This window comes from Octopus sinensis, linkage group LG4 (assembly GCF_006345805.1).
Source record: "Octopus sinensis linkage group LG4, ASM634580v1, whole genome shotgun sequence".
Lineage (NCBI taxonomy): Eukaryota > Metazoa > Mollusca > Cephalopoda > Octopoda > Octopodidae > Octopus > Octopus sinensis.
The window spans coordinates 34,861,791-34,888,080 of record NC_043000.1 but is presented as its reverse complement, the minus strand read 5'-3'; the positions used below and the strand labels follow the sequence as shown (position 1 = coordinate 34,888,080).

The following is a 26,290-nucleotide window of genomic DNA, read 5'->3' as shown; positions in this document are numbered from 1 at the left end:
GTTGTTGATTGCCATATCATAACGAAGAATATGAACACATAAAATTACTTCTGCCAATGTTAATCCAGTCTAGGTTATTTCTGCAACCACCAGACAGATAATTTGTTAAGCTATACCAATCAATTACTAATTAACCTTTCTAGATTTTTACAATAACCAACATATTTCTAACTGTAACTAAGAGCAAATAACTAATACATTTCACTAACTCAGACTAAAGCTACATATAATAATTAATCAACACATAGGGAGGGATTATTATGTAATATGTATGTGATTACTATATAATATGTTTGGTTAATTTTACGTATTAATATTGCTCTCATTATCTTTGTTTATTTTATTAATATATTCACTATTGGACATTATTTTCATCTTGGATGTTTCAGTTTTCATTAACATTAATTGGTTTATATTAGACTCCTATCTTCACAAGAAGTCTGCCAGAAATAAAATAAGAGAAGGATCTGAAAATTAAAATAAACAAGCGGGTCACTAGTAAAGGACTCTTGCCAGTCAATGTTATAGCTTTTGTCAGCTAAGTATATTTCTCAGTTGATTCAGAAAGTAAAAGAATTGGCTCTGATGACAGAATATAGACAATAATACACCATTAGAAGATTTAACAGCTGTAAAGGTCAAACGTAAACTTACATCACTTTGGTAACTTATCAAAAAATGCCAATACTTTTGAGCTACAGCATTAAAAAAAAAATGTGGTTATATAAATTTTGTGTTGGAATTTTTTATCCTCTGTAGTTACAAGAACTGCTTTGGTACCAGGGACTTTGCAGAATTATGGGGTTACCGTTGGTCACATTTTGTATCCAACTAATGACTCTACTCAAAAACTGGGATGGGTCTTGCTACTTGTATAATTCAAGAAGACCAGCTCAGACTGTTTGGCCATGTTGCTCAATTTTCCAACTCAGACCCTACAAACTGTGTTCAGTTCACTGAGGATCTGCTTGGGTTGATGACTTGTGTTGATCAGCAAGATGAGGAGGTATCTCAGAGAGATGGGGCCTGATTAGGACTCTGCTTGACAAGTCACCCATGAAGACTTAGGAGTATACTGACAAATGGTGAATACAGCAATGTGCTGCAACAGTGAATACCACCACACCTGACTTGTAGTTGCAAACACAGTTAACAAATAATGACAATCCTTAAGGAAATTCTCTGAGAGCTGATGTTTAGCCCCAAATTCTTGACATGAAACAAATGAGAAAAAGTACCCCTATCAATGATACAATTAGTGTATAATAGATAAAATTCTCATATTATCTAATCCTTACTACCAAACGATACAACTTTTATTTCCAAATTATCTACTCCCTATTTCCAACAATTTCATAACAATATGGAGTAAAGCGTTTTAACCAGCAGTTAATTTGAACCAATGAATAACGAACAAGTGGTTCCAAACCAAATCCTATTAGCTACCATGTACATTCAATGTCACTAATATTACTGAAGTCAGTTTTGCCTTTCATCCTTTTGGGGGTCAATAAAATAAGTACCAGTCACGTACTGAGGATAATGTAATCGACTTGCAACCTCCCCAACAATTGCTGGCCTTGTGCCAAAATCTGAAAGCAATATTACTGATAGAAGTTACTGTTTTTTAATCTGCATTCATGCATTCCACTGAAATAATAACAGCAATTACATGAGCACCACTTTTACTATCATTTTACTTTCAAACTAAAATCAGTATTCCTGGAACTCTTATCAACACCACTATTAAAACTATAACTATTCAACTACTATTACTACTAATGCTAATCTATTAGAGTCATTGTTATTGATGAAGATGACGACGATGATGATGATGCTTTCAGTATTTTGGTCTACTGCAATTAATAAGCAAATTATCAGAGAAGAAATGAAATTACAGCCATTCTTTCAATAATGATTGCATCTGACATTATCAATTAAACTATTATGTGAACTATGTCCCAACGTTTCTTTATTCCACCACCACCGCAACCACCACCGCCGCCACTTCTCAGCTGTTCAATTAAAAACAGAAAATATTTCTACAACTTTCAGTTTCCTTTGGAGGATTTGATATCTAACTCAGTTGTCTTTTTGCAATCATCTCTAATATATAACAAGCCTTGGAATCACTAAATTACAAACTAAGTAACCCTCCATTCCACTACCCTTTTATGGTCTGTAGTTCTTCAGATAAATCTGTATATGTATACAAAAATAGTAATTAAGTAGATAAGAGGTTAATCATTTTTATTCCAAATGAATTTAGCAGTTTATTCTAAGTATTTTATACCTTTTATTGACTTTTTCACAAGAGTTGGGTGGTTCTGTAAATTTATACCTCAGCCCAAAATAAACTGGGAAAGAATTGTTGGTGTTGTTATTTAGTTGCTGACAAATTGAAGAAGACAAGGCATTCAAGCAGTGACTTTTCCACATTTTGGTATGAGCCAACAAAAGCAACCACTAAGTGGCAACTCAAGGTGTGAGCAGTAGCAGTCAAATCCTCAAAAATCTTCATCTCCACTCAAACTTTAGAATTGAGACAACAACTCAACAATGAATTAGAAATTCTGTTTCAAACTTGGTTTACTAAAATTTATCAACCAAAACTAAACAAAAGCTATAAACATTACAAGCTAAATATCCTCATCAATATCTTTACTAGGACTTTCTTTTTGAAGAATTCAAGCTTTCTTCAACAAACTGAAGTAATTGTAGAGCTTAGAACCCCATTCTTTTCAAGTCTTTAGGGTTGCTCTTATCCTTTGGCCACATCATTTCAGTCAATCCATCAGACGGCATACTCTAAAGTTTCCACCAATGCATATTATATGTAATCATTTCTTTTTAGGAATATTTACCAATTTCATTATTGAATTTTATTGCTTCAGTCAATTTCAAACTGTTACATTACTACTTTTCCAGACACACAACAACTAAAATTATATACAATCAATTCCTCTTCTTTTTCTTTTTTTTTATACAGGGCAGGGTTGGGGAGTAATATTTTAGACTAGAAATTTCCTTTTGATTAGATTTTTATAAATTTTAGATTTCTGCTTTAATTTTTTTTTGGTTTTCATTTGAATATTTCATTTCATTTGAGCAACAGAATATTTTGTGTGACATTTATTTAATGAAAAATGAATCTTTAAAGAAGATTACTTATTTTATCAAGTCAACAATATTTAATGCAAAGATTCTGGCAAATAGTAAGGGTGAACCATTCACAATACAAATGCTCAACTTGGTAGGGGCTGAATTAGATTGTCAAGAGGTCCAGTGTTCATATCTCATCTTTTCCACATAAATACACCTAAAAAAGAAGAGAGATGCTTCACAACAACTATATTCATATACATGTGGGTAGACATGTACATGTATTGCCCATCAAACAGTGAAACAATACTCAAAAGAATGTAGGATGTTGCAGTACTGCACAACAGATGATACGAAGATTACGTTGTCTGCAATTTGTGGTTAAATTACTCTTCAAACAGCAAAAATTTATCATCCATGAAAAGCAACATGTCACAAGACAAACACAACATGTTTTTAATATATATGGCTCCAATGACACCAGCAAGAGTTCTGCAGTTTCTTATGTCCAAAGGTGCACTTACCCACTGTCCCAAAGGTAAATTCCTTGAGAAAATAATGTAGTATTTTTCTTACCTATATATATATATATCTACACAACCCATGCTAGCATGGAAAGCGGATGCTAAACGATGATGATGATGATGATAATAAATATATCATCATCATCATTGTTTAATGTCCGCTTTCTATGCTAGCAAGGGTTGGACGGTTCAACTGGGGTCTGGGAAGCCAGGAGGCTGCACCAGGCCCAGTCTGATCTGGCAGTGTTTCTACAGCTGGATGCCCTTCCTAACGTCAACCACTCCGTGAGTGTAGTGGGTGCTTTTTACATGCCGCTGGCAACGGCCACGATCGCTTGGTGTTGCAAAAACATCACAAAAACTGTTACTTAGAGTTTTACATTCCTGTTCATCAGACAATCAAAATTGTCTAACAAACAGGAATGCAAAACTTTAAGTAACAGTTTTTGTGATGTTTTCGCAGCTTTATTAATAAGGCATATTGCTCTACCTCCAGTATTTGAGTACTATTTTTTCCACCTTGTTTCACATTTATGTGCTTACTGTGGTATGTGTGTGTGTATATATATATATATATGTGTATGTACGTACATATAATTAAAATATCAAGAGTTAGGTAGTCATGTAGGGACCATAGTAGAAATGTTGTCCAACCACTTACAGACATACAACTCCAATGGTTAAGTAGTTACGCTTGGAATCGAGTTGATGACAATTAGATGTGTGCATTTTATCATGGCAGCAACTACTGAAACCACGGTAAACTTAAAACACATAAGGGAGATGTGGTCGTCTAATCCATCCGTGAAAGTAGTAACTGTCAATAAGAACTGGCTTGGATCATGACAATCTATCCAACCTAGCTTCAGTTGATGATTATATATATATATATATATATATATATATATGTATATATATATGTAAATCTCTTGTCCTGGGAATTTGGGTTTCCAGAGGGAAAGAATAGCAGGTCCAGAGAAAAGTGAGTTGAGAAATAAAAAAAAGAAAGGAGTAATGTACAGTGATTACATGTAAGAACAGAAGGTAAAGGATCATAGACAGCTTCTAAGTTAGTGGTGTAAATCATGTGTAAATAGTTTTAAGCTAGTGAGATGAGAAGGTAGCAGCATATAATAAAATAATTAGTCATGAAATCAACAAGTTTTATGTTTGTAAATTACATTAGCCATCTCAAGTTTGTTGGCTTCTCTGGTCTGTTGCTGATAAGAACATCTTTTATTTCAGTGGGGTCTTTTTTGCTTTGTTTTTGCAATATATTAATTATGTGGGTTTATGATTGGGTCTAAGACATGCTGTGTTCTGTTGGATGAATTTTCCAATAGCATATTCATCTTTTCTACAGTTAGAGTGCATTTGGTTCATGTAATAATAAACGTTTATATGTAGTTTGTTGATATTGGTTGACTCTCTTTACAATTGTATGGACTTGGTTTCCATACAGCTTGCTCTACTAACATTTCTATATCTATTATCTAATAATGTTTGTAGTTTTCTATAGTTACTTTTTAGAACTTTATTTGTTGATGGAATCTGAATCAGGATTTTCACACCATCAGTTTATACCTCTATCAATGATATTCAGCATCTACATGGAAGAGAGTATCTTTGTTATAAACAGACATGTCTGTCACTTTCTATTACTATATTTGCATCAAAAACAGAGATGTTGTATAACCTAGGTCTCTACACACAGGCATGTAAGTGTGCGTGTGTGTATATATATAGATATATATATACACACATGATGTGTATGTATAGGTGCAGGAGTGGCTGTGTCGTAAGTAGCTTGCTTACCAACTACATGGCTCCGGGTTCAATCCCACTGTGTAGCACCTTGGGCAAGTGTCTTCTACTATAGCCTTAGGCCAACCAAAGCCTTGTGAGTGGATTTAGTAGATGGAAACTGAAAGAAGCCCATCGTATATATGTATATATATATATATATATATATGTGGGTGGGGGTGTATGTGTGTGCGTGTGTGTGTATATTTGTGTGTCTGTGTTTGTCCCCCCAACATCGCTTGACAACCGATGTTGGTGTGTTTACGTTCCCGTAACTTAGCGGTTCAGCAAAAGAGACAGATAGAATAAGTACTAGGCTTACAAAGAATAAGTCCTGGGGTCGATTTGCTCGACTAAAGGTGATGCTCCAGCATGGCCGCAGTCAAATGACAAACAAATAAAGGAGTAAAAGAATGTATATATTTGCTGGCACTTTACCTTTTGTATCTCCAACAGACATCTACTCACTGCTCAATCTACACATATCATCTTCCAGGTCCATGAATAAGAAGCTGCATACGACCACCCTCTTCCCCACAATCAACACACACACACTCTTCTGCACCACCTCTATTGCCACCCATCACTTACTCTTGCCTTTCTCCACCTCTGCTACTACCAATCACTACACCCATAACTTCACTCCCAAATAACCTTGCTTTTTTGACATAAAATTCTTTTGTCATCCACACCTTCAACTATTGCTCTCTCTCTCTCTCCTCCCTAGGTTATCATGAATTCTTTACACTATTAAACCGCCCACCCACCATCATCACAGTTATTCATTTGTAGCTATTCTGCTGTTATTGCTTCCTTTCTTATTCCCCTCCTTGGTCCATATGCTTTAGGTTACTGAATGCTCTCTACATTTACTGTTAACAAGACATTTTGTCTTCTTGTGCTGCTGCCACAAAACAATGCACTGTAAAGTGGTCAGCAAATAAACAGAACAAGCAGAGTCAGGTGGTCCCTTAAGACCTGTCTTGCCAAGTACTTTTCAACTTCCCTAGTGTTGATGCTACAAGGAAATGTATCCAGTACAGTCTGTAAAATAATTGTCAATAGAAAGAGCATTCAACCAAAGACAGCCAAAATGGAAATATTTGGGTACATAAGGATTTCCAAAGGTAATCACTGTTTTTGCCATTTTTGAAGGACCTTTGTGTATGTGTATGTTCCTGGCAACTAGAAGCTGTTTTCAAACTCAAAATTTACAGAACAAAAACAGATACCCTGATCCAATGACCTGGACTTAACTGATCTCCAAACAGAATGAAAAGGAAAGTTCATTTAGGGGAAATTTGAACTCAGAGTTTAGAAAGTCAGGACAAATACTAGAAAGCATTCCATCGAAAGTTCTAATGGGTCTCACCCATTTCAATGTAACATATATTTCCTGAGCGCCTATTAATAATAATACTGTAATTGTTCCATTGTTGTTGTTTTTTTGTTTCCCGTTTGGATTAAAATTATATATATATATACACACACATACACATACATACAGGAGGCAGTGAATAAACTATCGTCTAAATTATGCAAAAGTGAAAATAACACTGACATCTTATTTTAATAAAATTACATAAAAAACCTTGAAATACTAAAGAGTAAATTTATTCAATAAAATCGCCATTGACCTCAACCACAGCCTCGAGAAGACTTTGGAATCTCCTGCAGATCTTCTGGACAGATTCCTTGTTTAAGTTGGTGAATGCTGCCATAATCCCTGCCTTCAGTTCATCTTTGGTGTTACAATGAGCTTTGTTGGTCTATTCCTCAACTGCACCCCACACATAATAATCAAGGGGGTTGCAGTCAAGGGAGTTAAGATGCTGATTTCTAACTGTGGAGGGAACCTGTGGTAGAAGTAGAACCAGGAAGACATAGAACGAGGTGGTGAAGCATGATCTTCGAACTTTGAGCCTCATGGAGGTAATGACTAATGACCAAGACCTTTGGTGATGTGCTGTACTTGAGAAGACCCGTCAAACCAAGTGCACCCATACTGGTGACATGTAAAGAACACCTTTCGAGTGGTGGGCTTCATGAAGGTAAGTAACCGAGTTCCATTTGAGCTCTGGGTCTCATGGAGGCAAAATGGTCGAGTTCCTTTCAAGTGTTGGGCCTCATGGAGGCAATGACCGAGACCTTTGGCATTAGGTCATACTTAAGAAAACCATCGAGCTGAGCAAAATCGCAGTTATGGCAGATACCAATGTCACGCAAATTGGCACCTGTGCCGCTGACATGCAAATTGGCTCCTGTGCCAGTGGCATGCAAATGGCACCTGTGCTGGTGGCATGCAAATGGCACCCGTGCCATTGGTACATAATCACACCCATTACATTCTCAGAGTGGCTGGCTTTAGGAAGATCATCCAGCTGTAGAGAACCATGCCAAATCAAACTGAAGTCTGGTGCAGCCTTCCAGCATGTCCGCCCAGTCAAACCATCCAACCCATGCCAGCATGGGCAACGGACGTTAAATAATGATGATGGTAATGTATCTTCTGACATACAAATTTACATCATGTCTGTACTTATCAATGATAGTTGGTACAGCTGTTTTAGCCATGGTTAACCCCTTTGTAGGACATTTCAACTTTATAAATATTATTAGGATTCTCTTGCTTTTATTCCAGATCACATAATATATATATATATATATATATATATAATATATATATATATATACTGCCGCATTACACATTCTACAAATAAGCACAATTTACATGCAACCCAGACAGACATTGAAAACATCATCAAATACAGACATATAAACATCAAGAGCAAAACGTAATCATACAACTGCTTGCAGGGACAACGTATTTCATTATGCAACTAGAATATACTACCAAGTATTTTCAAGGCTTATATGTCAATACTGTGTCGTACAAGCTGTATGTGGTGGCTAATTAAGTAATGTGTTCATGGATGATTAACGAGTTGGATGCAGTGTTGAAGAAGGAGCGAGAACTCCTGAAATATACATATAATCTCTGACTGGCCCCCATGCTTGTAGCACGTAAAAAGCACCATTCAAGCGTGGTTGGTGCCAGTGCTGCTTGACTAGCTCGCGTGGCAGTGGCACATAAAAAGCACCATTAGAGTGTTTACATTGCCAGTGCAGCCTGACTGGCTCCCATGCTGGTGGCACATAAAAAGCACTCACTACTCTCTTGGAGTGGTTGGTGTTAGGAAGGACATCCAGCTGTAGAAACATTGCCAGAACAGGCTGGAGTGTGGTGCTGCCACCTGGCTTGCCAGACCTCAGTCAAACAATCAAACCCATGCCAGCATGGAAAGCAGAAGTTAAATAATGATGATGATGATGAATCACACTGTTTACATAGACATATTCATGAATGAAACATAACTTTCAGTGTTGGCTCCAGCTTCTTCAGTAAATCTGTAGAGATGACTTTAAAAAGTGACAACATAATCAGCACATGCATCAAGGAAACAACTCCTTTTAGCTGAACAATGAATAACTAAAGCTTTTTAAAGTTGCTACAAAAGCTTCATGTCACAGTCCTTGATGATCTATCATAACAAACTGAGCTGTGTGTGTGTATATATATATATATCACTGTCAAAACTGAATCCTATAAATCATACTTTCTTTTTAGGCCCAGAAAATATTTCAGCCCTGATTAGTGGTTAACCATCTCTAAACCTGATGGACTACCCAAATACTTAGGACAGAGTTGTAGATAAAACGTAAATTTTCTAGATGTCAACCACTAAAAAAATAATTCATCCGCTGATCAAAGATTCTACTACACAAAAACACCCTAAAAACTAACTCACACATACATCACCACCACTACTACTACTACTACTACTACTACTACTGTTGTTACCACTGCTGCTGCTTCTATGATCTCTGCTCTTAGCTAGTAAATAATTGACCACCACCACCACCTAAACACACCTAATGCATTCATCTCTCCTCACTAGTTAATATGAGAGCCTATATACAGGCATTTAACCTACTAGAAATAGAAGTTGAAGCTTCCTGAAATTACACCCTAGTCTCTTAGAAAAAGAAAAGCTGATCATAGTTGCAATAACTTAATCTCAAAGCAAACTAGGATTTAAAGCCCTGACATACCCCACAAAATACTGCTCAATCATTCTTCCCCAATACTGCATCCCCCTGGAATTCCATATCAACCTCATATTTTCCCCTGCAGGCATCAAACTAAATACTAACTACATCAATCTCACAGGTCTGAGAAGGCCTGCAAGGGTTGTCGACTCTGGCCTTTACATCTCTGACTAATTTAGAGACAGAAGGAGAGGAATGTAGTATTGAATTTAATTACTAAAGTAAAAAGAATTAATGATTTTTGACAATGTGTAGTAGTGCTGGAGAAGATAATGGTGATGTTGCTACTTATCTCAATGGTGTTGTTGGTGGTTTAGTCAGCAGAAATGAACCTCAAACTAGAAATCACAAGTCATAATAGCATTATATAATTTATGTAAAATAATAACTATGTATTGATGTGTATTTGATAAGTTTTATGAATGTTTGTGAGTATTCATCACGTCTGAATATGTTTGTGTATTTATGATGTTTATGAGTATTTATATTCAGCTTTTCAAACCAAGCTACAATACCAAGTTTCTTATTTTCTTCACTACTGGCTCTTCATTAACTAAAATGGTGTCCGACACTTTGTTTTAGAACTTAACAAGAGAAGAGATAAAAGCTTTTGATTGCAATATGAAATATCAATTCAAACCTAGGTTTCCGCTGTAGCTCTTTTTATTCAACCAAGTGAGAAATTTATAGTAAACGTGACACTTATACACACACATGTATACGCACATATATACACAAGCACAAACATACACCATAGACAGAAGCAAGCAAATCACATATACTTTGAATGTCTTTTGTTCTTTTATTTAATGATGATATTGTTTTATTTTTCTGTTCAGTTAATGACTTGGCTCTTAGACTCTTCTTAAGATGTTCAGTCAGCCAAATCTGGACAACTATTGATAGAAATAATGCAATGTTCCAAAGAGATTTCTATGAAGAACTATAGGCGAAATGAGAGAAATTCCTGTTAATCAAAGATAAAACCTGAAACGTGGTGATTAGGCCACATATCACCAAACTTGTTATTGTCGATTAGCTATATTTCTGGGTGAAAATCTCCTTTGTTGGATGTTCCATTGGCGGTCCTTATTGCCTATGTCATCACTGGTGTCTCCATGCTTCGCTAGATATTTTCCAGTAAAGATATTTAAGGTCAAAACCTTTCCGTATCGTCAGAGGTCATCGATTCTGTTTCTAAATCTTTGGTAAAAGTTATAAAGACTACTTTCTAAATAATTAAACAATGGACATCCAATACTAGAAATGATAGTTAATATCAAAGGATCTTTTCAAAATAACCTTTGGCCAGAATTTTCACCATTGAAAATATTTTTGTTACTTTTAAAATGAATGAAAAACTTTTCTTACTAGAAATTAATGCATTATTAAAATGCAGTAAATAAATACATCAGTAAGTGGAGTAGGAGGCAGGGAGGGGGATAAAACAAAGCAAAAAATGCAACAATAACAAATTTCTCACCATTGAAAGTGTTTAAATGTATGTATAATTCAAAGTAAAGACTCTTTATATCTAAAATCACTATAGTTTAGAGTACTATAGAATGTTTTAAATGGTAATATTGAGAAATGCACTCTATCTATCTTCAAATAAGTTTATAATTCTGACAATTCTAAATAAAATAGAGAAAAACAATATCCAGCTGAATGATACAAGATCTACCATTTATTTGCCTTTATTGTACATTTCAGATATTTATGTTCAAAGAACAGGTTTATGATCAGCATCTTGTCTAAATTACTAAAATTTGCATTTCAAATTTTAGCAACTTTGCACGTTATGGACATATTACTAACAGATAAAACGGTTTTCAGTGGAAATAGGGGTGAAGTGAGAAATAAATCCAGAAAATTATTTTGCAGTATATCTATATATAATAATAAATTTTAATTTAAATTAGAAATAAACAGATATTAATTAAAATATATGTTGAATAATACCAGGTGCAGCATTTACATGTAACAACAGAAATGTGAAGTTAATATTACAATGGAGAACATTATTTTCTGATCACTGAAAATGTAACTTTAGTGATTTGTCATATATTAGAAGACAACATAATTTTAAAGTTTTAAACAAGATATGGAAAACATAGCATTTGTGATGTTAGTTGAAAATTTCCTGATTTACACATTCATAATTGCACCAACTGGACTATGAGGTTGATGAAGTATAACCATAAAAACAGCCGTAGATAAGGCTGTAGGTACTATAAACATATAACTGCATATGACAGTAATTTCATTATGAAGATACAAAGAGGTGTATATAAAGCTGTATACTGTATAAATGTAACTACATTTGAAACTATAAATATAGTATCCATGTATAAAGTTGTATACAATATAAGCATATATTGTTACATACCAAGTTTTATATACAATAAACATATAAATAACTGTGCATGTGGTATAACATATAAATAACTAGTTATATATTTAACTACATATGCGATACAAACATAATTCTATATGGATCTATATACAACATAAACATAAATATCTGTATATAAGGGTATATACAGTATAAACATAAATAGCTGTATAGCAGGCTTTATACACTATAAAAATACAGATAGCTTTATATATAACTATATACAGTATAAACATATATATTTGTATATATATGGCTATATACAGTATAGACATATAAATACCTGTATATGTTGGTATAGACGCAATAAACACATCGCTATATGACTGGCATTCTGTCAGTTATGACAAAGGTTCCAGTTGATTTGATCAATGGAAGAGCTTAGGTAGGGTGGCTCTGAAAAGGGTCTCAGAGAGTAGAGTCCCTGCTTTCCTGAGCTAGTTTTCCACTACATTTCTTAAAAATCGTGGTAGAGGCCTTGGTCTCAGGACCACTCACATCTAGAAACTAAGGCTGGGGGTAAGCAAGGGCATGCTCCCCATAGAAAATCCAGCTCCCAAAAAGTCTCATGATAGCAAGGGAGAATAGGTATCAGCCAGCCAGCTCAAAGGTTGGGGTGGGCTGCACCTGCCTGCCTCAGTCGCTATGGCATTGAGGTAGATCCGCCCACCCCTGTTAACAGGGACAAAACCCAAATTTAAAACACTGGATGAGGATGATGATGATGATGAAGCACACAACAGACATATGTACTCTTCGCATAATTCTCAGTGGGATTCAGCAGGACACTGAATGTGATAAGGTTGGCTGGCCCTTTTCAATTACAGGTACAATTCATACTTGCAAGCCGAGTGGACTGGAGCAACACAAAGGACAGAATGCACTGCCAGGAACCAAACTCACATCTTTATGATCATGAGCCAAACAGCCAAACCAGTAAGTCACATGCCTTCACACTTCTGCAACAGAGGCTGTATATAAAGCATAAATATATATTCCAACCCATGCCAGCATGGACAATGGATGTTAAATGATGATAACTATATATGAGGCAACTTTGAATTTATTTTGCAAGAATTTTGATCTGAAACCATGTGTTGAAGTCAATATTGTTACATTTGGGAAGAGTCATAATTAACCAAGCCTATAAACACACTCATCAGTTCTTTGTATTTTACTTCTCTTCTTTTATCCGAAGCAGTTGGCGCTTGTTTAATTCCCCCAGAATAGTTTTCACTACATTAATCTGTAGCTTTCTCATAAACAACCATCGACTGCTTTGGAGAAAGAGAAATGAAATATAGACAAACAGCAACTTGTATGTTTATAGGCATTATTCCTTGTGACTTTTTACAAAAGAAACAATATGCATATGAAGCTATATCCTGTATAAACATACAAATGGCTATATATGAAGCTATATACAACATTTAAACATATAACTGTACATATGACTATATACAATATAAATATATATAGCTGTATATGAGGCTATATACAGTCATCATCATTTTCCACTTTTTCTATGGCTTGAATGGAATTCATTGAGGCAGATTTTCTTTGTCCAAGTGCTTCTCTTCTCACTAACCCTCATCTGTTTCCAGGTAAGGTAATATTTCCCCACGGTCAAATGCGTTTTCACATAAGATTGGAAACGAAAGGCACCATTTGTATGGTGAAGCACCTGTACAACTAACAGATATTTACACACACACACACACACATACACACACACAAATATATGATGGGCTTCTTTCAGTCCCCGGCTACCAAATCTGTACACAAAGCTTTGGTCAGCACAGTGCTTCAGTGTAAACATATAAACATGTTACAGAAGTGGATGCGGCTACATAAAGTATAGATATGTAGCTATATATGAAGCAATATAAAGAATATGAAGAATATATATGAAGAATATAAATACATAGCAGTATATGAGGCTATATACAGTATAAATACATAGTTACACATGTAACTGTAGACAGTATAAATATACAGCTGTATAAGAAACTATATAAAGTACAGATATATGATAAAGTGCTATTTTTGAAGCTGTTTACAGGAATATATTTTAATGATTCACTGTTCCAGTGTTGAGAAATGGAAATGAAGCTTAAAGAGCAGTACTTTCCAAAGTAAAAGAAATACATTTTAATTGCAAACAAAACTAAGTTATTAATGAAATGTATCATCTTTGTTTTGGCACTTCTTCTACCTTGCACATCTTTTACAATACATGCAACTAAACTTTGTGTAGATGGCTGCATTTCTTAATTACATGTGCAGTTGTTTCTTCATTACTTATTAAATATGCATAGCTTAGCTTCTTTTCAGCAATTCACATTTAATAAGAAATAGGAAATTATATTATTTTTATTTATATAAGCACAACATATAATACACAAAACACACACAAATACATACACATACATACAAATATTTAATGATAAGCAGACACATATTTACATCACAGTCAACATATACAAATACATGCAAATATATATATATATATATATATACATACATATTATGATGAATGTTGTATCACAAATATACAAGCTAAGGTAATATAGATAGGCATGCATATACTGTGTATGTATAATTATCATATTTATACATGAATGACACAAGGGAGAATAATGAAGAAAAATATTCATACACACATTATATTTGTGTACATGTATGCACACGTGAGCGTGTGAGAGAACGTGTATATATTTGCATGTATGTAAAGCTATATAGATTGTGATAATATCTGTACACATACCGTCATAACTGTACACACATTGTTTATTTCACCTGCAGCAGTCACTGTAGAAGTGGACTTGGACCACTATGAACTCTTCACCATCCTACAATTTCTACTGCACAAACATACATGAATATAAACTTATAACCACACACACACACACCACACACACACACACACAATTACACAGTCAGACAGACACAGACACACATACAAACAGAAACACACAAAAATCCAAGTAGATTTCTAGTACATTATATATTAATTTATGTATGATATGGTAAATATAGATTGAATCGATGGGTCAATCAATAAAATATTGCCATTCTTGTTTCAGTTGCTTTGCTATTATTTACATGAGGAGGAGAGAGAAATAATACAGCATTTGTAAGTCTCTGCCTAACCATTTTTCTTTTAGCAGAGAGTTCATAATATATTGAAATAGTCTTAGAGAATCAGTAGGTGAAATGACGGGGGAAAGTTTCACTGCAGGACAGTGGTAGAATGTATTATCTTGATCAGATCATACCTACTGGAACTACATTGTTCTCTATAGTCTACAGACATCATGTGAAGAGAGAAATAACTGGTTTTATATATTGTTTACTCTTTAGTTCACTGTGTGTGTGTGTGTGTTTTCTTTAAATCATCACCATTATCACTACCAGCACCACCACCACTTCATTGTTTGGGAGTGCATGCACATTTGTGTGTGTGTGTGTGCAAGTGCATATATAGATATGTGTTTAAGTGTATATAAATATATGTGCTTCAATTAAATTATAGAAAAAGATTTAAATGAAAGGATTTTTTTTCCTCGTTTCTGTTATTTGATACAAACATGAAATTACTTTTCTTACTTCCCTGTATTCCTGATAGCATTATGATTAATAAGAATAGGATGAAGGGGGTTAACAAAAATAAAGGAAAATGTTGATTGTTTTATCTTCTATATACCTACACACTGCCACACCAATGATTGCAATATTTCTTCATAGATTATAAATTGATGTCAACTGTAAACGAGTGCAACTGCACAGGATGCAAACACCAAGTTCTAGATTTGATCACACTGCACAATACATCAGAAATATGTCTGCTAAGAAACGGTTTGGAAGCTTGTTTGATATATTTATATGTATAAGCACCCATGTAGCACCATGTAAAAGTACCCATGTAGTGCCATGTAAAAGCATCCAGCACACTTCATAAAGTGGTTGGCATTATGAAGGGCATCTAGTTGTAGAAACCATGGAGTTTGATGCAGCTCCCCAGCTTGCTAGCTCTGGTCAAACTGTCCAACCCATGCCACATGAACAATGGACATTAAATGATGATGATGATTTGTGTGTGCATATGATTTATATCAGAGTAGGAAACAAACACAGGTCAAAAAAATATATAAACAACACAGTAAAATTGACATTTTACAGAAGAATTTCTTTGCATTAAGTCCATTAAGTCTGTTGCCACCAGAAACACAGAGAACCAGTGATTAGCTGTACATTGAAAACCTGTAACCAATCATACTTTTGTTCATAAATTGTGATTTTAAAGTAAACTGCTTCATAATGTCTTTAGCTCAGGGCACTTCATTTGTCAGTCAAGCCAGTTCTTTAGAAGAGACCCTAGATGTCTGAAGATGGTTTACTCTTCTGCAGATAAGGAGTTTGCATTAAATCCAATATTTCAGTGTCTGCTACTACACATTAGGCTTTTATATTTCACAGAGAAAATTGTTTGTTGGTTCTTCTCACAAGATTTCTCTAAAATTAGATAGAAAAAGTGACACAATCCCAAATATTATGCAACTCCCTTTTTCTGTGTTTGTGCCAAATTTGGTGCATGTATCCATCCTGCACTTCAGTCACTTGTTCATTCTTGCAGAAATAATTATGTCACACATGAATGAAAATCAATCTAGTATTTCCAGATAACTGGTGTATTTAGTCATTAACTATCACATCAATGCATTTGGTGCACCTAAACCTAATGTACACAGTAGTCAGTAACTCTGTATATGCATATATATATATACACATATATATAGTTTTTAATAAATCTCACTTGCATTGTAATCTATGTAATATGTCTCTTTCCGTTAAAAAATCCTTGTGCCAGTTATGTGCATAACAATCATTATTATTGTTTTATATCTAATTTCCATGCCAGCACAGTTTGGACATTTCAGCAGCATCCAATGGATCAGAGAACCATGTCTAGCTCCTCTATAACAGTTTTGGAATGATTTTAATATCTGGATGCTTTTCCTAATGCCAACACCTTCACAGACAATACCAGGTTTGTTTCCTCATGGCATCAGCATTAACAAGTCATCAGGTAATTTGCAAAACTGGATAGTCTTCTCTAATGAGAGGGAGGATAAGGGATAGAGTGGCTACTCCAAGCAAGATGTTGAGAGCTCAAAGTATGATGAGGAGCAGGAACAGGTTGAGTGTTTGTGGAGAAGATTTCTGGCTACCTCATACTTTACATGAGTAGGGAGAGATGGGACTGCAGGGGCTCAAACAGAGGTAAATATGGTGATGACAAGGTGCCCTAAATGTACCCTCATGGAATCGGAGAGCATGAATACAGATGAATCAAGAAATGTAGTGGTTAAGACTGTAAGAGTATGGCAGAAGAGTGAGGTGGCTATAGACATGGGGTGAATGAGGTATAGTAACGTATAGTTTTGGGAGTATTGTTTCGTGTTCATATGTAAAAGTGGTATTAAAGAAAACACGATTTATTCATATGGGAAATTGAGTAAAGCCTTAAAGTATAAGAAGTGAAAAAGAAAAAAGTTTGTGGCACAGTTCTTTCACTCTTTTATTTGTTTCAGTCATTTGACTGCAGCCATGCTGGATCACCACCTTTAGTTGAACAAATCAACTCCAGGACTTATTCTTTGGAAGCCTAGAACTTATTCTATCGGTCTCTGTTGCCGAACTGCTAAGTTATGGGAATGTAAACACACCAGCATCAAGGAACAAATTTAAAAAGAAAACATAAAAACAATCTTTCCAGAGATATAAATGGTTTCAAATTTTGGCACAAGGCCAGCAATCTCAGGGAAAGGGATAAGTCAAATTACATTGACCCCAGTGTGTAACTGGTACTTATTTTATCAACCCTGAAAGGACGAAAGATAACTCCAACAGAATTTGAACTCAGATGGATGAAATGCCACCAAGCCTTTTGCCCAACATGCTAACAGTTCTACCAGCTCACAGTTTTTTTTTCAAGAGATAATATTACTGACGATAGGACTAGATCACCTAGCAAAGTGGCTAAGTTTATTAAGTGACAGTACAAGACTTGACTAGTTGCAGAAATAATAAGAACAAAAGAAAAGTATGCATGCTGTAGCTACTTTAGTTATTTTATTCTTTTCTTTGTGGAATTCATTTGGCAAGGTGAGGATTAGTTGTAAGGAAGGAGAAAAGATGAAGATGAAGAAATAGGGTTAAGGAAAGAAAAAAAAACAAATATACTATTTGAGAAAACAAAACAAAAAGACAACAAAGAAATAGATATTTTGTGATGAATCAGATTGTTTTATTATAATAACCATCAGACATACTGCTAATGATTGTAAATAATGATCTTGACCAGTCTGTTATAATTAATAAAAGACAGGTAGAATGTAGTTATTTCCTCTTGCAAACATAAAACAAACAACAACTTCAAAAGAATATCAATTCATAATAATCTGATGTCATCTTCCCAATAAATGAAACCATTCAATTATCTTTGGTTGTAGTCATCATCAGTTTAATACTACTACCCCACCCCTAGTTTCTCCCTTGGTGTATTTAGAAGAGTCCATTCTGTGGTAACCTTACAGACCAAACCTCCACACTGAGAATAACTCAATGCACAAACTTTCTATTGAAGTAACCTAAAAGTCTTTAAAGCCCCTACATCTTCCCTAGCACCAGGCTGGAAGACCCCCCCCCCACAAAAAAAATATTATGGGTGCTGCCCCTCCCATAAAAATAATATCAACTCTACAAAATCAAGATATCATAAATCCTTTTAATAAAATTCACATGATGTGAGGTTCAAATTCTGAGTTACCTCATCATCATCATGTGATATCTACTTTCCGTGCTGGCATGGGTTAGGGTGGTTTGACAAAATCTGGTGAGGTATAAGTTTGTGATGAGGTGAGAGACATTTGATGGTTAAAACATTACTTCTCTTTCTTAGGTGTTCTTTTTAGAATAGTATATACTAAATATATATTGGTAATCATATGCTTGAGGTAAAAAAAAAAAAGGGGGATTACATGTTGTGTAGAAAAAGAGAAGAGAGTGGCAGGACAGATTAATGATGGATATATGGACGGTTTCTGATGGGTAAAGAAGAGATAAAGGATATGAGTGAAAGGAACTTGAGGAAGAAAACCAAGCAAAATATGGCAAAACATGATGAAAGCTAATCTCAGGCAGCTGAACCACAAGAAAGAGAAACTGTATTAGACAAGACCCATCTAACCCATACAAGTAAAAACAGATAAATGATGATGATGGTGATGATGGTGCTTGTGGTGGTGGTGGTGATGACAAAGTCATGAAAACAAAGATGATGGTAGAGGTGGTATGATGATGATGACCATGGTCATGACAACATCGAAGATGATGATGATGATGACGATGATGGTGATGATGATGACGATGAAGCATATAATGAGATTTTATTTTCCCATTCAAATCAATTGTGCTCAACAAGTTCATTCTACACACCACAATGGTAAACTAAGAATGGTAGTATTGTTATGCTTATCATTACTGAATTTTGCCATTCTTTTCCATAACCAAAACATACTTTGTGTCTAGATCACTGTATCTGATACTGACAAGAGACAACTTAATTAAATTCATGCAATTTTGGCTCTAGAATATAGATTTGTGGTGAGAAAACCTTTTCGAAATTTACACCAAACAACTATTATGATGAACTTCTTAAGATAGAATTTGAAACTTGAGCATTTAGTTTCTGTGAAGAGAATTTAGAATTGAAGTAACAAGCCTATGAAGATTACAAATACAGGCTGGTGCCACATAAAAAGCACTCAAATCACTCTACAGAGTGGTTGGCATTAGGAAGGGCATCTAGCCATAGAAACCATGCCAAAACAGACATTAAATGATAATAATGATGAGGCTGTAGAATTTAGATAAGTCACAATAGATTTTTCAAATATTTGAATCCATGCAACACTATATAAAGGTACAGGTGTCAATGATCAGTGAAATAGTCCCCAACTTCCCGTTTATAAACAGCACCTCATGTTGACTAATGTCAACTAATTTAAACATAATGGATTTACTTGTTGTGCAGAACAGAAATCTATCACACACACACACACACACACACACATAGACCTTTGGAGATATGCTGTGCTTGAGAAGACCTGGCAAGCCAATTGAGACCATAACTGTGACCTATGCCAATGTCACATTGAGTACCCTTCAGTCGTTGGGCAGTACACCATACTTGAGAAGACCTGTTGAGTCAAGTGAAATCATTGACGTGGCTGATGCCAGTAGTGCCTGACTGGCATGTAAAATGCACTATATCAATGTGGCCGATGCCAGTGCCACCTGTAAAAAGCACCACTCAAGCATGGCCATTGCCAATGTCGCCTCACTGGCTCCCATGCTGGTGGCATGTAAAAAGCATCATTGGAGCATTGTTGTTGTCAGTGCTGCCTGACTGGCTCCTGTGCTGGTGGCACATAAAAAGCACCATTCGAGCATGGTCAGTGCCAGTACCACCTGACTGGCCCTCATGCTGGCGGCATGTAAAAAGCACCCACTACACTCTCAGAGTGGTTGGCATTAGAAGAGCATCCATCTGTAGAAAACGCGCAAGATCAGATTGGAGCCTGGTGCAGCCTCCTGGCTTGCCACTCTACAGTCAAACCATTCAACCCATGCCAGCATGGAAAGCAGACGTTAAACGATGATGATGATGAAGCACACATATATAGAGTTTGTTTTTGTGTAAAGATTTATATAAAGCAATTAATCATTGAATCAAAGACTCATGCAATACTTTTTAGTAGTGTACATAATTATTAATTTTTTCAAGAAAAAAGCTGACAGTGACTTCAAAGTCTCAGCTTATTAGCTAGCTGGACAAACTGATAAGTGTCAGTTCACCTCCCACAACAGATCCTACTAAAACTGTTACTGCTTTCTATTCAGATTGTGTCATTATCATACAAGTAGTGTCATTCTTAACAGTCTGTGAAAACATGCCTGCCCATTGGGAAATAATACCTGGCTTGGAAACAGGTGAAGTTTTGCAACAGGAAGGGTATCTGGCTAGAGAAAAATATATTCTATACACATATATGCACTAAAAACAATATATATAGTTTTCAGTGCATTACTTCATAGTCAAAGATATTGTTATAGTATTTGTCCTTATACAGAGCAAGTGTATGCTTAGGAGCTGTTGTAGCAGAAGAAACTTGAATCATCTTCACACCACAGGTAATATGGTGTCACCGATTTTCAATCAGCATTAAATCCTGCCACACCCTAAATTCACCTACACTGGAGTCAAGAATTTTACCCACAAACCACAACAAATGTGTCCTGGAAATACTTTTCATTTACAAGTATTTGTGCTGGAAAATATTTGTTTTTTTTGAATGCTGGAAATTAACTAAAAGGTCTATTGGCTTAGTCTCTTTAAAGTATGTATGAATCTTTCTGCTAATGTTCAACATTTTATATTTTGTATAAATCAAAATAATCAAATCTTCAAATGATTGAAAAAGAAGACATTATATAGAAGTTGGCAGCAAAACAGCTGCTTGGATATTGGCAATGAGTGTTGAAGCTGAACACTGAATGGTGACAGAAGGGTTTCATTTCCTTTCTATGAAATCAACAGAGTAGAACTGGCTATGACGATGAAGAAACGAGTGTAAACACAAAGCTATGATGACTTCACAAAAGGCTCCAATTATTATAAATGACTGGCTTACAAACACAAACACTCATATTCCAACTTAAAATTTGGAAATACGTCAGGAAAAAACAACATCTAACATACCTATTAAAAATATTCCGTAAAAGGTTGTAATCATACTAAAAAGATTTCTCAAGGCTAATTAAAAATCAGAGGAAATTAAAATCAAAGTACTTAAAAAACTGGTGAAAGAATAGAGAATGCCAAAGATAAATTTGAAAGAAATGAAAGTGAGCAATGTCAATTCATTTAAGAAATTTTGAATGTGGAAAAAAAAAAGAGAAAGGAAAATAAATAATATAAAGAAAAGGAGATGCGTGGCAGCAGCAGGTTTATGATTCTGTTTAATTATTTTAGGATATTAGCAATTATACAAGTAACATGCTAATGTTATAATCAAGGACATGGTGTCTGTAGATAAATATAAATTTTTTTTTTTTATTTAAAACCTAGATTTTAAATTCTGGATTAAATTATATCAAAAAAATCATCTTAAATATATAACAAATTGAAAAGAAAGAATTTTTTTTAATGGCTAAATGTAAAAAAAATTTTGACTTATAATGAACTCTCTAACAAACATTCATAAAAAAGTGGGGGGGAGGGTTATTAATTCATTGATTGAAGTATGAAGAAGGCAAATATTAAGAGACTTATAAGTGACATTTTAGTTGGTGCAAACTAATGAAACATAAAGAAAGCAATTTGATATAATGAATTTAATTAAATAGTAATTAAAGTGTAAAAAATGTCAAGTATTTAATCAAACAACAAAGCAGGTTAAAATGTTGAAAGAAAATATGAAAACCCCTTCATTGACATCAAATCTATCTTTTTCAATATGTCTTAAACATGAATCTGCCACTGCTGACACCAATACCAGCAGGGAACAGCAAAGTTGTTGATATTCTGAGAGTCAGTTGTTCAGAAGATAAATAATCACTCAAGTAATAACCCAAATATACGACAGGTACTTGTGGAACATGTTTATTATTGTGTGTCATTACTGAACTCTTTCCACTGGACCTAAACTGGTAATCGGTCCCAACTTAGTCTTGCAACCTATTTATAGAAAAGAGGCATCACTGCTCTCTGCTAGAAACTGTGAAACTATATTTGATAAAGAATGGGGAAACAAGAGAGAGAGAGAGAGAGCATTAGTTTGCCATGCCTTTGGGAGATAGGTTAAACTAATTTCATATTATAGCGGACTACAGTTTTATCTATTCTTCTGAAACATAACTAACTTTACTCTAAATTTACCTTTTACAATAGCCTATTGTGATTTTCTTTCCCCCTCTGTGTAATGATACTGCTGCAACCTAATGAGTATCATTTCTCAAAAACACTCATTCTTTTGCTTTTATGTTCACTAGTATGGAACACATATTGTTATTTGTGTAACTTACAGAAACAGAAATCTGGTGTAATGTTAAAATGTAAATTAAAACAATTTATAATAAAAACAATTGATGCAATATCATGCTGACAAAGTTCCTATACAAGACAGGGTCCTGTGTAACTTTTTTATCTTTTTGCTTTAACTGTTGTTCTGTACATGTAATTTTGACTATCATTGCTGTCTTTCCTTACTTGACTTATAACTGCTTTCTGAACACTCAGTCAGAAAATGGTAAAAAAACGTTTTCTGACCTGTTGTAATGCATCTTAGCACTATATTACAATAAGCTCATCATAATTATTATTAAAAAATACATTTTTAACATAATTTGTTCATTAAGTAATATTAGCTGTCAAACAGCAATCAATTAATTTAACAGAGATAAAATGTAAGTATGCAAGTATAGAAAGATAGATGTAAAATAAACTGGTTAATGAACAATAATTTTGGTAATAAAAATGATATAAACAACAAATATATTTAGAAACTAGAAAAAAGAAACGAGTTAAACAGATAGACAGAAAAAAAATAATGGCAGCACCAATGACTTCTAGCCACAGCAATGATAAAAATGATGGACCTAAGTGGTTCAAGGCATTCAAACAGAATGTTTAAAAAACTCTGTCTACAGAATCTAGCAAAATGTTCTAAAAACATTTTGAAATAATAATTTTGAAAACAAATAGATAAACAATAAAAGTAACCATTTAATCACACAATTGTTGTTTAGCAATTTTATGAATGTCAATATTATTGGTGGAGTAAATGGTTTTGCAGTTGGGTTAGTCTTCACTCTCTAGAGTCATCATATCACTAAAGTGTGGTGGCCAAATGATAAACAAATGTGCTTTGCAATCACAAGGTCATGAGTTTGATCCCTCTGTGCAACATGCTAAGATAAGTGTCTGTTTGCTACCATAGTCCCTGCTCTACTGAAACTGATGGAGACAGAAACTAATGAAGGGGGCCAACCTTATTACAGGCTGCATCACTGATTCTAGTGAAGGTTAAAAGTACAGGTGTCTGTGAAATACTCAGCCAGTGATACTATAATTCATAAAGTTGGTAGTTTGGTTGATGAAACAACTTGAGGCAATCCATTTACTTTTATCATCAGCTGATTCATAGAAGCACAATACAATGATTGTAGCATGGTTTGGATTCTATTTGCATGTTTAGTAGATTAATTATACATGAGATGTAACTAAAAAAAAAAGAAAAGCAATCAAACAGATGGAAGACGTGATTTTTCAGGGTGATTTAGTTGCTGCTTTTAGCATATTAAGGGAGCATTTTGAAGCCTCTTCAGGAGCTTATACATTTGTTGGAATAATGTTTGTTACGGATGTCAATGTCTGGTGTTTATTATAATGGTTGATAATGATATTGGTATTTACAACTATAATAAGAATTTGTAGCATAAATACAAGGTCAGAAATTAAATTGAATCAAGAACAGCTTAGCTAAGGGTGACAATCAGAATCCCTAGTATATAACAGGTACTTATTTATCAACCTTGTTGGGACTTGAACCTAGACTGTAGAAGGCCTTAAGTAAATACAGTCAGGCATTTTGCCCAGCACATTAATCCATCACCCTACTACAACAATAACAACTGATCATTAATTCTTCCACTGCAACTCCTACTTTATTCAGGTGCTTTAAGTTCAGCACTACAATCAATCTCTTTTAATGAATTAAAAAATCTCTCTCTCTCTCTCTTTCTCACACACACATACACACACTACACAATGTAACCATGTCTTAAGTACAATAGTTTTTCTAAGTAGAAAGGATGTAGCCAATTGAATGAATACCAGGATATTTACAAGTGGTTATCAATGTAACAATGAATGTAACAAATGAAGTTCACAGTTTGAACTAAGAATTATGAAACCCCATCTAAACATTGAAAATTTTTGAATTTAATTCTATACTATTTGTGCCATCTTTACCATTTAGTGAAATTACATACAGTTAAAATTGATTTCATGCTGCTTAATCACACACATACACAAATGTCTTTGTTCAAAGCATGCCATAAACACAGCAATTTGTAAATAGACAAATTTAATTAATCTAATTATGTTTTCAGAATTGAGGTTGAGTGGTTGGTATAAGGATCACTTGCTTTAAAAATTCAGGTAAAACTTTTAAATTAGCTGCATGTTGACATGAAAAAATACTAAAACGAAAAAAAAAAAAGACATCACCCATACATGTGCACATGCAACAAAGCACATACAGACAAAACTCTAGGAAACATCATTAACTACTCACATTCAAACAAAAACTTGCCCAAATGCCAACACAAAAAACATAACTCAACACAAACCAACACAACACATGCCTATATGCAACGGGGTGCACACACACACACACACACACACATATATATACACATTCATACATCTCTACACAATCAACTTGCAAAACTTTAGTAGAAGTTTATAAAATTTAGGGAATTTCAAAGAATCATTAAATGCTAAATTATTTTGGGGAGTGGAGTGTATAAAACATTTTAATTCCCGATTGATTAGTTTTAATTGATTTACATACAGCAGGGACTCTCAAACGTTTCTTCTGGCATAACCCTCCATCATATATGGCAGTGATGGTGAACCACATATGAAGAATAGAGTTATAACATGGTTGGATACCATATATATATATATATATATATATATATATATATATATATATAAACTCTTAATATTGATTTAATTTAAAGAGTTCAAATCTCACTGTAGTCAAATTTGCTTTTCATTATTATGGGGTCCTTAAATAAAGAACCAGTCATGAATAGGGGTTGTCAGAATTGCCTGATCCATTCCATAAGGTTTCTAGTCTTATACTTATCTAAGAAATCAATTCATGTCATATAAGATTACATTTTTAACTGAGATGGATGGGTTTGGCTCTTTCTAACAATCAATTCAATTCTAAGTGCAGTTGGTCTCTCTCTCTCTCTCTCTCTCTCTCTCTCTCTCTCTCTCTCTCTCTCTCTATCTATCTATCTCTATCTTTCTTTCTTTCTTTCTTTCCCACAAAATTCCAAACATTGTGGTTTCATTAAAAATTATCATGCATCAGACTGCATCACCAAGACTGGTCCTTTTCTTCATACTTCAACAAATACTGATAACCCTCTACAAAGCTTAGGTGGGCATACAACATAATACTGCTGTTCCTGCACATAAAATTATGTTGCT

General features: G+C 34.5%; 1 protein-coding gene across 9 annotated transcripts in view; it reads right to left on the bottom strand.

The window, feature by feature from the left end:
* Positions 1–26,290, bottom strand: part of LOC115210326 (forkhead box protein P1) — a 566,153-nt gene that overhangs the window by 467,412 nt on the left and 72,451 nt on the right. Inside the window, exon 1 of one of the 9 annotated variants that reach the window (XM_036501967.1) lies at positions 14,702–14,722. The exons of the other annotated variants lie outside the window; for them this stretch is intronic. The gene's annotated coding sequence lies outside the window, so the exon portion shown is untranslated. Of the gene's footprint in view, positions 1–14,701; positions 14,723–26,290 lie in introns of those variants that run through there. 9 annotated transcript variants of the gene reach the window in all.